The sequence below is a fragment of the Petaurus breviceps genome, unplaced genomic scaffold (genome assembly GCF_028583685.1).
Source record: "Petaurus breviceps papuanus isolate PSGF00001 unplaced genomic scaffold, PetGlider_PUasm1.0 90683, whole genome shotgun sequence".
Classification (NCBI taxonomy): Eukaryota; Metazoa; Chordata; class Mammalia; order Diprotodontia; family Petauridae; genus Petaurus; species Petaurus breviceps.
This window is the reverse complement of record NW_027187308.1, coordinates 7977360-7995085: the sequence shown is the minus strand read 5'-3', so window position 1 is coordinate 7995085 and position 17726 is coordinate 7977360. Positions and strand designations below refer to the sequence as shown.

The window sequence follows — 17726 nt, the reverse complement described above, 5'->3', positions numbered from 1 at the left end:
GATAAATAGGGGTTAAATGACTCACCCAGGGTCACACAGTTACTAAGTGTCCAAGGTCACATTTGAACTCAGGAGGATGAGTCTTCCTGACTCCAGGCCTGGCCCTTTATCCACTGCGCCACCTAGCTGCCCTTTCTCTCATTTAGCTACATATTTTTACTTCTTCCATACTTCCTTTCTTTCTTTTTTTTTTAACCTCATAATCTAAATGTCTTCCAACTTTTTTTTTATTGTTACTAAGTTACAGAAGACCTGAGACTTAATCATTTTCTCCTTCAATATCTTTTGTGGTTGACCAGTTGAGTGGCAGGAAATTTAAAGACAAGGACTTCTGTTTAACTAATACTATTCATCTGTTAATATCCTAGAAAATTTAAGCAGGAACAAAAGGTGGGCAGGAATTTCAGGATTATTACCTAGTGTTCAAATGCATACTTAATCAAAGCTTCCCAGTGGCTGGGTTGCCTGGGGAGTAAAGTACTGTTTTTTTCTAAGCATTTATTTATTTATTTATTCATTCACAGGACATTTTGAAGTGCCCTGTATTTACAGAGTACTAAGCGAGGCACAAGGAATAAATAGAATTTAGATAAAATGTGGTCTGTGTCTTCCACAGGCCTTAGTTTCCTCATCTGTATAATAAGGGGTTTAGACCACATGTCCTGTAAGTTACCATCTAGCTCTAAATCTACAATGCTATAATCTTATTTAGTTTACTCTAGTATGGGTTTAAGACAAAGGCATAATATGAGTAACAGACAGTATTTACATGATAAGTGTAGTAAGAGAGGTGCAAGATAAAGTACTTTGAAGGGGAAGGATGCTTCTGACTTTGGGTAGGGAATCAGGGAGGGCTTCATGGAGGAGGAGATAGTGCTTGAGCTGAGATGTATAGGAATTCAACCAAGAGGATAAGGAAGACAGACTATTCTAAACATAGGGAACAAACAGTGTGAGCAAAATGTGGAGATATGAAAGCATAAGATAGAGAATGGTTCACCTTGGCGAAGTGCAGAGTGTATGGAGGAACATGATGTAAGTAAGACTGGGAAGGTAGGGTGCTGGGTTGTAAATGGACTTGGCATACTGGAAAAAGGAGCTTCAGTTTTACTCAGTAGACAGTATAGTGCCACTAAAGGAACTACCAGATTTCTGTGTAAAGAAAATAATTTTAGCAGTGGTGTGAAAAGAGGATGTGGAAAGACCATATAGGAGGTTGTTGTTAAGTCGTTTTTCAGTGGTGTCCATGACCCCATTGGGGTTTTCTTGGCAGAGATACTGGATAGGTTTGCCATTTCCTTTTCCAGCTCATTTTACAGATGAGGAACTGAGGCAAACAGGGTTAAGTGATTTGCCTAGGGTTACACAACTAGTAAGTGTCTGAGGCCAGATATGAGCTCAGGAAGATGAGTCTTCCACTGTGCCACCTAGCTTTGGGCTATTGCAATTAGTCCAGGTAGGTGGCTTTGAGGGGCTCAGGAGTGGTAGAAGTGGGAACAAAGAGGAAGGGAACTCAGGCGGGATATGTTGAAGAGATGGAATTGGCAGGAGTTGGTAGTTGTTAGATATGAGAGATGAGGAAGAGGTAAGAGGCAGAGATAATCCTAAACATTTAAATATGGGAGACTAGGTAAATGAACATAGACATAGACAGAAATAGCAAACTTAGGAGAAGCCACAGTTTTGGGAGAAAGATGGTGATTTCAGTTTTCAATGTGTTACTTCAGAGGTGCTTGGTATAAAAAGACAAAGTAAAATAGCGTAATAATGAGTTGCTACTTCACAGATTAGACTGTGCCATAGGTCAGATCATATCCAACAAAGCATAGTAATTACACACAATAAAAACTGAATGTAAACTCACTCAACATAGAACATTCTAACCTGTATTAGTCTTAGACTTCTTGTACCAGTGACATTTTCATACTCTCTGGCTTTTACTATCCAAGCTCTTATCGTTTTGGTAATTCAGTGAGTAAGGAAGCAAACAATAGTGCTATAAACTGTACTGCCCTAGAGGGTGGAGTGTGGAAATTTATTTCATTTTATAGTTTTCCAAAAGGCATTGCATGAGATGATCTCTAAACTCTGTTCTGGGTTTAACATTCCATGAATCTGTAAATATTCCCAACCATCTATGTCTGTTTGTGTACATTCCCCAAATGTACCTGGGTTGGATGGCATGGAATAGCCCATATGAGTTATGTCCATGTAGAAACTCGCTTGTGTGGTGTCCTTTAAGTTCTGTATAACACTTTCCTCATAATAACTTTATGCAGGAGGTAGTATAAATATTATTAGCTCCAATTTATAGATAAGGAAACTGAAGATGGGATAGATAAAGTGACTTACCCAGGGTCACATAATGAATACATTCCAGAACTGGGAATGTATCTCCTAACATTGAAGCTTGTGTTCAGTTCCCTACATAGCATGCTGCCTTACTATCAAGGTATAATGTAAATGATTGAACCGTGTGTTCAGACTGCTTCTGGTGAATAGGTGTCTGTTAATGTTTCTCCAGAAATGATAATTTAGTTGTTGGACTTAAGTGGTTGCTATGGATATCCTTCCAAACCTAGGCTAGGGTAATGATTGCCATGTGCTTAAATGACCTTAAGAAAAGAATATTTAGCACCCTCCCTCAAACCAAATCAGCTTGATATTGTCTTAGTTTTCAACTCTTCTCACACCTGATGAGCTCACTATATCCCTCTACCCTTATAACATATTGTTTTATGCTAGTAGCCTCTGGTATTCGAACTGGAACCAATGTTACTCTAACTATGGGAAACCAAGCATTTAAAGTTCCATGTGTCCATGCATACAGTGCTCTGATGAGTATGTATAGGATGGGATCCTCTACATCGCCTTCCAAATTCCAGTATCCAGTAGTGTTCTTAAGGGATTATGTCCTTAATGGTTCATGTTATTCTGAATTGAATAAGACATGAGTATGAAGATGGTTAGGGAGGGAAAGAGAGGGTTATTAATTTGGTATTCCCTGCTCTGGGTTTCAGAATTTAAATAGCTACTATCAGCAACTCAATACCTACAGATAATGCATTAATGATTGATGCATGGAATAAAGAGGTAACACTTAGGAACTTAAATTTGAGAGAAAAAAGGGATTTTAGAGAGAATCTAAGCCAGTCCTCTCCTTTTAAAAATGAAAAAGCTGAGGCTTTGAGAATGATGACTTCCCTAAGGACATACAGTTAGTAAATAGCAGAGACAGGATTAAAAAACTGCTTCTTTCACTACCTGCAAACCCAGGGCTCTTTCGCTCCATCACCCTGTTTTTCCAAGCACTCAAGAAGGGCAAGTAAGTGGTCTTCCTCATTGTGCCTCCTTAACTTTTACGCACCCAGAATTTCCCAATTATGGTAAATCTCCTTATTCTTTTCATCAGAATTCCTTTTAGAATATCGTTGTGATGGAGAGAAAGAAGGGTACCTAATTGTATGAGCTTTTTATTAGTTCTGTATCTTTCTACTACTCCCCCAGATTCTGTTTCTTAGCTGTACTCAGAGACTGTTTTCAGGCTAGAAAAAGAGCCCATCATTCATTTAAAGCCTGTGCATGGATGATAGATTTACCAGAAGCCCAAGAGTCTGAACTTCAGGGGCTGACTTCATTCTGATGAGAGTGCAGGGGAGTGTAGTATGCTAGGGTTATGTAAAAACATTGTCCTATGTCATTCCATTTAAAAAAATTCTCCATAGGCTAATTTTGAGTTCTCTTTTCCACTTAGAAGTGTAAAAAACTTACTCTTCTATGTTCTCTGTAATACACTAGTTCATTTCATTAGGAAAATGGCTCATTAACTGACTGACCATTCAGTGACTACAAACTAGCTCAAAAAAATTATAGTAAAGACAGAAGCAGCTCCAGAAAATTTGCTGAAATACTTAGGCTTCTGATCACCTGTTATTTATACCTTTTGATATTTAAAGCTTTAGTCAGATACAACTTAAGAAAGCCTAAGGATATACTTTAACTTGATAGTTACATCACAAAACAAACAAACAAACAAACACTAGCTGTGTGACCTTGGACAAGTCACTTAACCCCAATTGCCCTCCGAAAAGCAAAAAAAAAAAAAAAAGATAGTTACATCACAGTGGTTTAAAACATAGGAGGTTTTTGGTTTTTTTAGGGGTAGAAGGGAAGAAAAAAGTAAAAACTTATTACTTGTGTCAAACTTCTAAAATAGGTTGGAGGTTTACCATACAAAATCATGGTTCCTCTCCAGTATTTTTAATTAGTGTGATACTTCCTCCCTCTCCTTCTAACTTAGAGGGTCTTGGGAATCTTACCGCCAACATTTGGAGTTACTTACATTGTGATAATATCTGTGTTGCAGAAGGTGCCCAAAATGCAGAGTAATATTGTCTTCCTTCCCTCATTTTCATTTTTTTTCATATCAATGCATGTTTGACTCTAAAGGTACTTGGGGGAAGAGGTGATAAAATCCCAGAAACCTTTTAAGGATCTGTATCTAATGTGAATTTCAGTTTGAGTGAAAATTCACAAGGACTGGCTTGTATTTTCTTATTGGCTGTTACTATAGAATCAATCACAACATTTGGAAAATAATACAAAAATGCCAGTGCTTAGCAGGCGAGAACTGTCTCCCTTCACTAACTGTATAAAGGGGTGGGGTGGAGTTATATTAGCTTTATCAAGTTGATACACATTCATTAGCCTTGAAAGTTATAAACACATCAATTTTAAAATGAACTCTTTCTGCCACATAGATTTCCTGAGAATTAGGAAGTGATTATAAATCCATCCGAGACGAATACAAATGTAGGAAGAATTTAGGTTTGAAATAGGTGTGCCCCTTAAGATGCTTTACACAGTGATTTAAAAAATAAACTGGAAGAAGGCTGTAGAATGCTGAAGTGTGTGTGTGTGTGTGTGTGTGTGTGTGTTTTGGGTGTGGGGAGGACAAATCAGTGCCTACTCTTAAAAAATCCAGACTATGGGAAATACAGCTGTAAAGAACTTTGATAGAAGTTATGTTTTCAACAGGCTAGATGCAGCTTATTGTGCAGATGGCACTTTGGGTATAGTTGAAACAGTAATTAATGGTTTCTGTTTCCCTTCTATATTAGATTCAAAAGAGCAGAATAACCTTTTGCCTAAGGCAGGGATTTTTTCCTCTTCCAATTACAGCCTATACCAAATAAACAACTTTGTTATTGCATATTCAGTATTTCTTCACAATGGCTTGGGTGTTGACCTTTTTTTTTCTCTCTTCATATTATTGTAGGCTTCTCTAAGCTTAAAATAATAGTTCTAGGGAATCTTACTTATCAGTACTAACTTGCTGGTCCCTTAACCTGTTTTCAACCTGAATAAAAAACAAATTTTCTCTTGGGGTGCTAGAAACAAGAGCCTCTGATTGCTCTACAACAGTGAGTTGGTAAAATTCTACTAATTGAGGACAAAAGTGGGAGATGTTATTTTCTTCATGAATTTATAAAAACTTTATAATAGGAGAGAATAGTAATATGTAAGCATGACCCAGATTTGAAGGGTCATTTTTGAAAAAAATTTACAGATGTTAAATCTCCTACTATCTGTTTTTTCTTTTCATTTAAAATTTAAATCTTAAAATTAAGCAAACAAACAACAACAACAACAAAAAAACAAAACACCAAACCCCAAACCTGATCATTATGTTATAACTGCCCTGTTTAGTCTTTAGCTCCAGTAAATGAGGTGGGAGTGTTCACAGTCTATCAAATACAGAGGTATCTTTAAAAACTTAGTTATGGTTATTCACGTGTCAGTAAGCTATGCCTGTGAAACACTTAGTCTCTACTATACATACTATAAAACACAGGGGTGAGTTTTAAGAGGAAATAGTTCTGTCACAGTAGATTTAATTTTTATGTCTTCTAATATATGTTTAGTCCAAGTATAGCATAACCAAAAAAGCATATAACTATTTCATTCCAACTACAATATAGCAGCTAATCTGGTTTCTCAACTTGGAAGAACTGTGTACTTTGTCATTAGAAAAAAAAATTCTGCCGAGCTTAATTTTGGGAAAAGAAGCCAAGTGTCTTACACATTTTTATTAAGCTTGCTGACTGTGTCTTCTTATACCATCAGAATTAATTTTATAGCATTAGCTCATTCCAGGTTTAGATGTTCAAAAACCCCAAAGCTCTACTGGATAACAAAATACTTTCTGTAGACATATCCTGTCAAGAAAGCAGTTTTCTGCAGAGCACCACCTTGATCCAAGACATCATCTTAGGGTGAATAGATTTAATGCATTTATCCGGTGACCATAGTTAAAGTGAAAAAAGTTAGAACTCAAAGCTCTGGCAGTTACTTCCTCTTTCCACATTGACATTTGCATGCTCGATTCAGAAAGAAGAAGTGTCCTGTATAGATAAATGCTGGCTAGTTAAATAGTGAACCTCCCATTCTATGTCTTAAATTGGTTTTACTTTCAAACCGGGCACATGATAATTCAAGCTGGATGTGTTCTTAATATTTCATGCAAAATTTGCAGTTAAATCACTAAGTCAGTAAGCAGTGTACCGGTGTCATATGTGCCTTTTGTCACCCAACCACAGAGACACAAATGCAGGCGCCAGTGGGTGTTTTACAATTCGTTTTTACTTTTTCTCAAAGCTGTTTAAATACAGGCAGTACTCCATGTGCATTCACTTGGAAAGTGTGTGTAATACCTAACTTTTCCCCCCTTCTTAACATTTAAAATCAGAATGCTTCATCTGTTTCTTCTAGATGAGTTGAGAAAGGTTTTCTACAAGGGTTAATTGAACACACTTTGTGAAACCTGTTTACAGGCTGCAATTCCGAGAGCATGTTAAAAAGAAAGAAAGGGAAAGAGCAGACCTATCTACACTAGCTCAGTTCTCTTTCTGACAGAAGAGCCCCTTGTTTTCTTAAGAGGAAAGGAAAAGACAGCTTTCTCTCCCTTACCTTAGATGTATCTGATGTGGAATCCCATGATTTAGCCTCTGCCTCTTAGTGCTGAGTCCTCTCAGACATCAGAGATGCGAGCATTCCAGGACTTGTACTAAACAATGAGAGATAGGCTCTTTGCATGCCCCAAGCCTATGGAGCATTACGTCATGGCATTGCCATATAAGGAACTCTGTGTTGTGCAGACTCGTCGTGTCTGACTAGTGTACTTTAGTGATAGCCAGAACTGAGAAAGCTTATTAATGGGTTCTGGCTCCCGCTGATGGTCAGGACTGTGTGAAGTATTTCATTTGTCTATCCAGTTCACTGGGGAAAGAATATACGGAAGGCCAAGCTGCACCAGTTCCTTCTTGTTATTGATAATAAAGATTCTGAGAGCCATTAGCTGATTAGTTTTTAATTACACCCCCTACCTTGGTGTTCCCTAACTCAAAACCTAGAAGGTTTTTGTGAATAGTCTTAGGGAGTTGGGAGGAGGGATGGGGAAGAAGAGGTAGGTGAAGTACATTGAAAACAGCCTCTGAAGGTGATTTTAGACATCAGGAAAAAAAAAATCTCTTTGTAAAGAGTTGGGGTCCTCAGAGGATAGTATTTTATTTCCTGATGATGTAACTACCAAACAATTCCTCTAGTGATGATGGGAAGGCCAGATGAAATTTTATTTCTTTAAAATTTTTTTCCCCAAAAATGAACCTTTCCTTTCCCTGAGAACCCCCTCCCCAATTTCTGTGTGTCCTTGTTTTAGTTAATTCAGTTAGAAGTGATCAGTTTCCAGAGAAATGTTTTTAGGGAAAATAAATGTCTTGTTTTATATTCACAGGGGAAACAATAAAAGTCGGATTTAGCTTAAGAACCTTCTTCTCTTTTTTATTCCTTCCATTCCACATGTACAGTCTCTGAACACCTCTCCCTCCATCCCCACCCCCTGCCCCACTACAAAAAAAAAAAAAAAAGTTGCTTTCCCCAAACAAGAAGAAAATAAAAAATGGGTAAAGTCTGTAACCTTCTAGTGTGGGAGGAAGTTTGCTCTTATAAATCCTGTTTAGGGTTAATGAGATTTATCCTCCTAATTCCTGTGTACATTGAGAATTAAGTTTTGAAGTCAGGGTCCTCACTGAATTGTACAGTTCTGCTAAATAAATTATAGATGTGGCTGTTTTATTTGCATGCTTTGGATGAGTTGAGTAGTTTTAATAGCTTGAATCTATTTAGAAGCTCTTTAAAAATTGCATCAAAATAGAATTGCTTCCTAATATGATGTACATATGTCTATAGAATTATTGTTTCCATATGTTTAGCCAAATAAAAGTAATGAAAATAGTGTGCTTTTTGTCATGTGTATTCATGTGTTGAAGTTTTAGAAGGATAGGAGAGATGGTTTAGAATAAAGATGTAGAGTAGAAATTGTATACTATATTTACCTTGATTGTTTATTGTAGGCTTGGTTTAGCAGTTTCTCCACGAGGTATCAGATTGCTGGGTACCATCAAGAGAGAATTTATATTGACTTCTTCCATCATTTGTTTGCTTGACTGGGAGGGATGACCAGCTATACCTTTTAGCCTGACTTAAAGCTTAATCTTTGGAGATCTTTCCATTAGCTTCTTAGAGGTTGGTATAGTGTTGCTTATTGTCAGTGAGTATTTCTGTACTCTAAATTCATGAAGTACTTACTTTATAGTCATTTTATTAGTGAACTCTCATGCCCCAAGTGGATTGAGAAACCTTCAGGAGGCTTTTAAGCCATATCATTACAAGATGGGACATAGTGACTGTTCTGAGCATTCTATGAGGCATAAGCTATTTTGGCAGAAGCTCAGCCCCAGTCTGATAAGAGTTTCTAGTTAAATGTACTCATGTAGTATTCTGTGCCTTGAGTTTACCTTTGACTCAGATACAAGTGGTATTGCATATTTACCAATCTGACTCTGCTGTTGGTATTGTTTTTTATTTTTGTGTAAGTGCTTTGTATTATTTATAATGCTTTCTTTTATATATATGTGTGTGTGCATGTATATACATATGTATGTATGTGTATGTATATATGTGTGCATGTATATACATGTGTGTATGTGTATGTATATATGTGTATATATGTGTGTGTGTATATATATATATTCACATATAAAATAGGTTGGGCTTATATTTTTCCCTCTCTTTTACTTGTGACAGAATCATGTTACCCAAAGTGCCCATGTTATAGATGGTGAAATCAGAAGCACAGATAAGTTAACTAGATGGAAGATCTATGTTAAGGTACTAGGGGGTGGGGGATGACTTGGTCCATTTCTAGGATACTACGTTATTCAGATTCTAGACAGAACCTGACTTGATAGCACCCAGGAATAAGGTCATAGCACATAATTTGTCTTTAAAGGAAATGACGGATATGTTCCACCTTGAACTGACTGTTGATTAATTAGTTCAGTGACCAGGTTAAGAGGTGGTGCGAAGAAAGCTATTTGGCTAATTAATGCATTCCTCAGTTAATTTACCTTCATAATCATAGATCACCACCCCAAGTCCAAGCAAGATGGCTTACATCTTGCAGGTCATTAGAGTGCAGCAGGAAAAGGAATGAGCAGGGTTCTGTGCAAATTCATTCCCATCATGAAAGTTGAGGGGATCTTTCAAAGTGGATTCCTTACTGCTCTGGGTCAGAAGTGCTATCCTATTGACAAATACTTGAGCTGGGTCAGTTAAGCCCTTGAACTTTTCTTGTACTTCTCTGAAACTTTTTCTGCATTTTCATTCTTCTTATGAAGTATGTGCAACAGTTGTTTTGTTCATTGTAGAACTGGGTATGATTCATTCTAAACTTGACTATTTATTCTTAATTTGACCATATGGAGAGACAGCATGTCATAGAGGATAGAGTTTTGGAACTGACTTCTGGAAGACATGAAGACATGGGTTGCCTATGACACTAGCTCTGTTGCCTTGAGCAAGGTATTTAAACCTCTGAACCTCAGCTTCCTTATCCGTAAAGGGGAGATAATAATAACTGTTTGTTGTTGTTGTTCAGTCGTCTCAGTCAGGTTTGACTCTTCATGACCCCATTTGGGTTTGGTTTTGTTTTTTGGCCAAAATAGTAGAGTGGTTTACCATGTCCTTCTCATTTTACAGATGAGGATACTGAGGCAAACAAGGTTCAGTGACTTGCCCAGGGTCACACAACTAGTATGTGTTTGAAAGCAAATTTGAAGTCAGAAGGATGTTTTCTTGACTCCAGGCTCTGTGCTCTATTGACTGTGCCACCTAGCTGCTGTATAATTAATACCTATAGTCTTTCACAAAGTTATAAGGCATGAAATATGCCCAGCTTTTCTTTACAAAGTTTTCAAGCAATATGTAAATATAAGTTATTACTATATAAGAAATCTATTACAACTTATATGTGAATTATGTTATTCATTTCCCTTTCAACTCAGTTCTTTAGAAATATTTTTCTTTTATTGCCTTTTTTCCCCAAGTACTTTCATTACACAAATTTAAAGTAGAATTACTGAGACTCAGGTATTGCCTAGGGAGAAAAAAAAAAAACTACTCTTTAGGCCTGTTCTGTCTGTTTGCTGTAAGACTGACCACTTTATTTTTATATACAGGACGTTGTAGTGCTTCTTAAAATTCAAATCCTCTGTACATTTAGTCATCCTGAGACTCTTTACTTGGTCTTATCAGTAAAATTTTTAATATTTTCATCTAGGATGAGTATTGAAATATTTCTTCCTAACTCACATGCTTTCTAATATGTGGAGGGTAGCATATGAGGGAGTGTCCAGTTGCTAAGAAATATTATTAGTTCTATACCAGCATTATAGATGTTACTATTAGCAATATAACAATATACTTATTTAACGATATAATATTACAATATAATAGTTATTTAACTATTTTTAAATGCCCTGAGTATGCAGTAGGCACTCCAGGATTATCAATAACAGCTCTTCTAAATTATTTTTAGAAAATGACTTCAGTACTCACAATGACTATTACAATATAAATAAAGTTAACATTGAGAGGTACAGTCATGAGTACTGTAGTATCACAGTTAACAGAAGAAGTATGTCATTAACATTCAATAAACTGTTTTCAGGTAATATTCTTTGAGTTGCGTTTTATTTGGATATTTATTGGGAAGTGTCTGTGTTAAAATATGCCAAAAATGTTTCAGTTTTTTAAAAAGAAAGTAACTCTTCTTCCCTTCCCTCTTTTTACAAGCTTCATTTCTCATTTTTTAATACTAGCTGCCTTGTTTATATTTCATCAGTGACTTGGGACTATCTTCAGGCATTTGGTTGAGTCCAACAAAGCTTAGATCAACCAAACCTTCATAGCTCCCTTCATCCTTTGTTGACCATTCTTTTTGGGGGAGCTTGTAGGTAAAGTTCTTGCTTTGCTATAGTCCTGAAGAATGCTAATTCTAAACTTGAGCAGTAATACTTGTTTGTTGTTGTTCAGTCGTCTTAGTCAGGTCTGACTCTTCATAACCCCATTTGGGTTTTTTTGTTTTATTTTGTTGTTGTTTTTTTTTTTTTTTGCAAAACTTAAGTTTTGGGTTTGTGTTGAGAAGTAGATTGAGAGTAAAATGTGGAGAACAGAGTGGGACAGGAGGAAAGGGGTATAGGAGCTCTGCAATTCTGCGTTGCATTAAGTCTCCTGTTTATAGTTGGTATTGGCCAGAGTGTGACCCTTTAGCGTTAATTTATTCCACACCACGGTACTCTCTCACATGTGCAACCCTCTTGCAAAGCAGCTGTGCCCCCATGCATTAGCAAAGCCTGCAGTTGCCTGTTTCCATTTGTTTCTGCTCTACTGCCCCACAATTCAGTAAGGAAAGGCACAAGGTGATTTTAGAACACTAAGTGGAACACAGAACTGGGTGCCAAAAAGGAAATATGGAAGAGAAAGTCTCACTGGGTAATGAAGCCAACAAAAATGAAACCTGTAAACATGTCCCTCTATTCCATATACTACCTGTCCTCCTCTGTGTGTGTGTGTGTGTGTGAACGTATATATTAATGCAAAATGTACAGCTAGTCTATATACTCTAAGACAAAGAATCTCTCAAACTTGAGATGCTTTTAACCACCTCATTTAACTGAATGACTTTGAACTTTGCATTGAATAAGTCAAATCCTTTTGCCTCCCATATCTATGACTTGTATGTCCATTTCCATTCCCTTGTATTTGTTGCTTTTCATTGTTCATCCTCCTTCTGCTGCTTTGTTTTACAGAGCATTGAGTAAGGCCATACAGCAGAAAGACTTTGGAGTCAAAGGATCTGGGTGCAAATCCCCACTATGTCACTTACTACCAATGTGACCTTGGACAGGCAACTCCCTGGGTCTCGGTTTCCTCTTCTGTAAAATGAGAAGTCTGGGCTTTAATGGCCTCTAAAGTTCCTTTTAGCTCCAAATCTATGATCCTGTGATACCCAGTGGGTAGCTAGGTGGTGCGGTGGAGGGAATACTGGGCTTGGAGTCCAGAAGATTCGTCTTTATGAGTTCAAATCTGGCTTCAGGCACTTACCAGCTGTCTGACTCTGGGCAAGCCACTGAATGCTGTTTGCCTCAGTTTCCTCCTCTATAAAATGAGCTGGAGAAGGACATGGCAAATCACTCCAGTGTCTTTACCAAGAAAACTCCAAATGGAGTCACAGAGTCAGAGAGGACTGAAACAACTGAACAAGAACATGATACCCAGCAAAGTCACCCAGCTTAGGCTGACTCCAGCATTAGCTGTCCGTTTATATTGTTATTCTCATGGTGCTACCCTGTTTAATTTCTTTCTCCATATAAAGTTTGATCTTGAATCCTTCAGGTCCAAAGGTTTAGCAAGACAGGCATGGAGCCTTGTATTTAACAAAGACTCTTCTATTTAATGGAAAACCTAATAGACATAGTTTACACAGTAAGATATGAATTAGCTGCAGTACTCCAGTGAGAGCGCCAGTGGGTCAGCAAGTTGACTTGGCGAGAATTAAGGATTGATAAAATGACGCCACCATAAGAGAATTAAATGGGGAAGAGGAAAGGCCTGCTATTTAGGTCCCGTAAGTTTGCTTATTTATTTCTGCAAACATGTTTCGTTTCCTTAGTAACTAATAATAGTTTTGAGAAATTGTTCTACTCACAAGTATTACTGCAGGAGCAAAAAAAAAAAAAAAGAAAGAAAGAGAAAAAACCCTAGAATCACAGAAATTAGAGATGGAAAAGACCTATTAGGTCATCTTCTTTGTCCTTTGCCAGAACAGATTGTTCCCAGTGCTTTATCCAGTCCATTTTTAAAGTGACCCTGTCAAATAATTTATGCTTATTATGCCTTTTTTTTTTTTAAGTAATGAACTTTTAAAGAAAACAAGTGTGGCAGATTGTCTTCTTGAATATACATGGAGCCACCATTGACCAAGGGAAAAGTTTTTTGGAAAAGTCCATGGGCACCAATTACAGTAGAAATGGTTTTATTTAAAGTGAATGGAAAATACTTTAGGGTATCACTAAGATGTTTGGCCAGAGTTAAAAAAGAGAGGTAGATTAAGTTTAACTATTCCCTTTCATCTTTGGAAACTCAAGTATTCCATACATTGTATTAATTTGGGAAATTAAATAGTTTTATTTTGTTAGTATATATAACTTGGTAAAATTGGCCTTTTGCTTTGAAAATGTAAATCTACCAAGAAGTGAATAAAGGACATGTATTTACATATGAATTTATATAGACATATGCTTATATATAAATATACACATATTTGTATGAAGTAAAAATGTCCAAGTTGGTAATTTCTTCAAGTAAGAATTCTGACCATCTCCTTCATGAGACCATAAAAAACATACGGTTTTTAATTCTGTCTTTGCCACTAATAGTATGGATAGAGATAGGGACTGAATCTGTGATTTCATTGATGTTGGGCTCTCCTGATTGAGGAAAATGCCCCTTTTAATGTAGGTCTGTGTCTTTTCTTTGACTTAGAGTTTTAGAGGACTGGCTAGGTCACTGAAGGCTGTATGCCCAGGGCCATACAGCTATTGTGTATCAGTGGTTGAACTTGAACCTAGATGTTCTGTTAACCAGGCCAGTTCTCCATGAACTACATCATGCTGCCTCTCAAGCAATATAAACAGAGTGCTTCATCTCTCCGGGCCTCAGTTTCACCACTTGTAAAAAAGAAGGTGGGTTTGATGGTCTTTAAGGTCTGTCTCATTCAGTTCAGACATTCTTTATATTATGAAGCAACCTGATCTTGAATCTCTTGATTTATGAGTCTTCTAGTATCAAAAGTTCTATGACTGATATGATATTTTTTTTGGAGAAGCAGGGTCTGTCTTTAGAATCCTCTATGTGTGTACATATGTACATAGAAAATAAATAACCACACATTGGTTCACGGATTTAGAGCTAAAAAGGATCATAAGGATGGTCTAGTCCAACTCTCTTGTTTTTCTAGTGAGGAAAATGACCCTGGGTGGGTAAGTGAATTGCCTGCCATAACACAAGTCATAAGTAACAGAGACAGGATTCAAAACCAAACCCTCTGACTCCAAACCTAGAATTCTTCCCTCTGTATCACACTCTTCTGATCATTTCTCTGATAACGCACTTCTCCCAGCAGGCACATTAGTCTCCATTTGCTGATGCAAAACAATTCTGCTACTGAAAGAAAGAAAAGCTCTATCTTGATTTTTTTCCCCCATATTGAAATCTCTCCTACTTATATTTTTTTCCCAAGTGATCTCAATTTAGCAACTTGTGGTTATTTTATTAGTTAGCACTTGAAATCCTTTGCTGTTTGCATAGTTAAGGTAAAGTGCCAGAACTCCTAAGAGGGATGGTGGTGAATAAAGAGCCAATGCCGCCAACATATGAGTGTTTTCCTTCTGTAAGTTACCTCTTTCCCTTTAGCCATCAGCATTTTTTTTGATAGAACAGAGAGCATGCATGCTTTTCCCCCAGATAGATTTCTATCCTTTCAATCCAATTTCTATACTTCTAGCTTTCCAAATTTGTCTTTTATTCCCCTTATTTTTATTTTTGAGGGAACTGTATACCTACCTCCTAGAAGCTCTCTATTAGTTATTTTTGTTTAATTTTTTTCTATTGTCAAGCATTAATTTTTCCCATTTCACCTCCATCTACTCCCTAAGAAAGAAGGAAAGGAGGAAGGGAGGAAGAGTGGGGATCAAGGGAAGGAGGGAAGGAGTCATAAGCATAGTCAAACAAAATATTTTTATTCCCACGTTGGTCACATCAAAAAATTCATTTCTTAATCTTCTTTTGGGGGGAGGGAGGTCTATCATTTCTCATGAAGTGGGCAACATTCTTTTTTATTCTTTATCAGTCCTCTCAAATTGTGCTTGGCCTTTTAGTTGATCAGAGCTCTTAAGCCTTTCAGAATTGTTCATATTTGTAATATTGATGTTATAGTACAAATTTTTCTCTGATCATGATTACTTTACTTTGCTAACAACTACTCAGTGACATATTCAGAGCTAGACTTCAGGTCTCCCAGATTTCATCCTTTTCCCCTTTGTATACAACCTGCTGGGTTGTTAGGATAGGAAGGACCCTGTGCTTTGACTAGCATTAATATGCTAATATTGGGAAATATGAACATCAGTCATACTTGGGCACATTTTAAAACTTGTCCTTTATTGATAAGGCATTCATGATTCTCATGATCCACAAACAAATGACTTGTTGACTATTGAAGTGTAAACTGTATAAGAATATGTATAGGAATAAGATGATTTGTCATTTAGCATGAGATTGTAAATCAATCAATTAAAAAGTGATCGCTGTGTACCAAGGTCTGTGCTTAGATGCTATTGATAAAAAAAATAACAAAAACTGTCCCTTCCCTCAAAGACCTTACATTTTACTAATCAGATCTACTCTAGAGTAAAACCAACAGTCCCATTTTCATTTCCATTTCAGGTGAATATCATCTTGCTATCAACCTCCTAGTCACTTATATGTGATCCTATGGGATCTAGTCTGTAAGTTGGATTATCCCTGTATTTGCCATCACTTATAGTGATTTACTGTAATGTTAATTCTAGAGAATGCAGGAACTCATGATTCTGCTTGTGAGTTAACCATGGCTTTTGTCATTTCCCTTTGAACCCGGCAGCCGTATGCCATTGGACCACTTGACTGCTTGTTAGCAGCTCAGATCATTCACAATCACTTACTTCTTCAGCAGTAGTGATGGTAGACTGACAGATTGTTTTGTAGTAAGAGGAATTAGTAATTTCTTCTTTCTGATGAATCTTGTTCTAGCTATCCCTCTCCATTGGTTCCTTCCTAACATATCTATCTACAATAGACTTCAGGTCTACCCAGTTCTAAAAATTAATTTCCTTTATGCTTTATATTCTCTCTCCCTCTTTTTCCCCTCTCCCCCTTCTCCCTCCCTTTCCCTCCCCTCTTCTTCATCTTTCTCTGTCCTTCCCCTGCCCTCCTCTTCCTCTCTCCCTCTCCTTGCTCCCTACCTCTTCTTCTCCCTCTCCTTTTTGTGTGTCTCCTCTCTCTTCCTTCTTTCTGTTTCCCCCCTCCCCCACTTCCCATTTCTATAAAATATTATCTGTATCCAAAGGCCCCACTTCCCACCTTGGCTTTTTGACTGTCCTAATTCTATAGGAGCTGCTCTCTCAAAGGTCCCTAGTGACCACATAATTATGTGAAGATCCATTGGCCTTTTTTTCATTCCTCATCCTAATTAACTTCATTTTAGCCTTTTATACTTTTGACTCCCTCCACCTTCTGGATACTCTGTCTTTTTGGCTCTCAAGACTTTGCTCCCACCTTCTTTACTTTCCTGTTTCCTCTTATGCCTAGTCCTTTTCCTGATCCTCAAACATAGTTATTTCCCAGGTTTCTACCCTTCATTCTCTTTTTCCTTTACACGTTTTCTTTCTTGACAAACTGTTATTCCAACTACCTGCCTATCCTAAATTTGTGTCTCCAGCACTGGCCTTTTTAGTTAAATTCTCACCTTTACCTCTGTGGCCTAAAGGACATCTCCAGCTGGATATCTAATTTGCACCTTAAATTCAACATATCAAACACTGTGATGTCCCTCATGTTTTTGGTATCGTTATTTTTATCAGTGACACATTTATTTTTTTTTATAGCCTTATCACCAATGACTTGTTTACCACATTTAAAACTTTAGTGTTATTTTTGACTCTTTACTTCTCCCCCTGTTCTCATATTTAATCACTTGCCAAGTTTGGTTGAGTATTCCTGTTAAGGGGACATTATGGGATGACTTTGCTATCATTGTAATAGCTAGTATTTACATGGTGATTAAAGTTTGCAAAGCACTTAACAGATATCTCACTTTTTTCTCACAACAACCTTAGTGCTGGTATTATCATCTCCATTTTTCACATGAGGAAACTGAGGCAGAGTGACTTGCCCAAGGCCACACAGCTATTAAGTGTTTGGGGTTGGATTTGAGCTCATGTGCTTGATTCCAGGAGAAGCTCCTTATTCACTGTGATGCCGCACTGCTTACAGCATGTAGGCTAGGGTAGAAAAAAAGTACCTGAGTATAATTCACTCTTCCTTTATCTCTTTAACTGTAGTAATACTGGCCTTCAATGGATTACATCATCTTTGAGGCCTAAGGCTTTTTTTTCCTTTTTTGTCTTCCTATTCCCAGTGCCTAGCACTAAGTACTCACCAAGTTTTTGTTCAGTTGAATTGACAGATAGAATTTAAGCAAAACAGAATTCTAATTGAAACTCTGC

At 37.2% G+C, this 17726-nt stretch overlaps 2 protein-coding genes across 2 annotated transcripts in view; one reads left to right on the top strand and one right to left on the bottom strand.

Moving 5' to 3' along the window:
* The window catches only part of LOC138144037 (filamin A-interacting protein 1-like), a 62538-nt gene extending 52097 nt beyond the window's left edge, over positions 1–10441 (bottom strand). Inside the window, exon 1 of the mRNA XM_069065353.1 lies at positions 6970–10441. The gene's annotated coding sequence lies outside the window, so the exon portion shown is untranslated. The remainder of the gene's footprint in view (positions 1–6969) is intronic.
* The window catches only part of CMSS1 (cms1 ribosomal small subunit homolog), a 442802-nt gene that overhangs the window by 60286 nt on the left and 364790 nt on the right, over positions 1–17726 (top strand). The gene's annotated exons all lie outside the window — the stretch shown is intronic.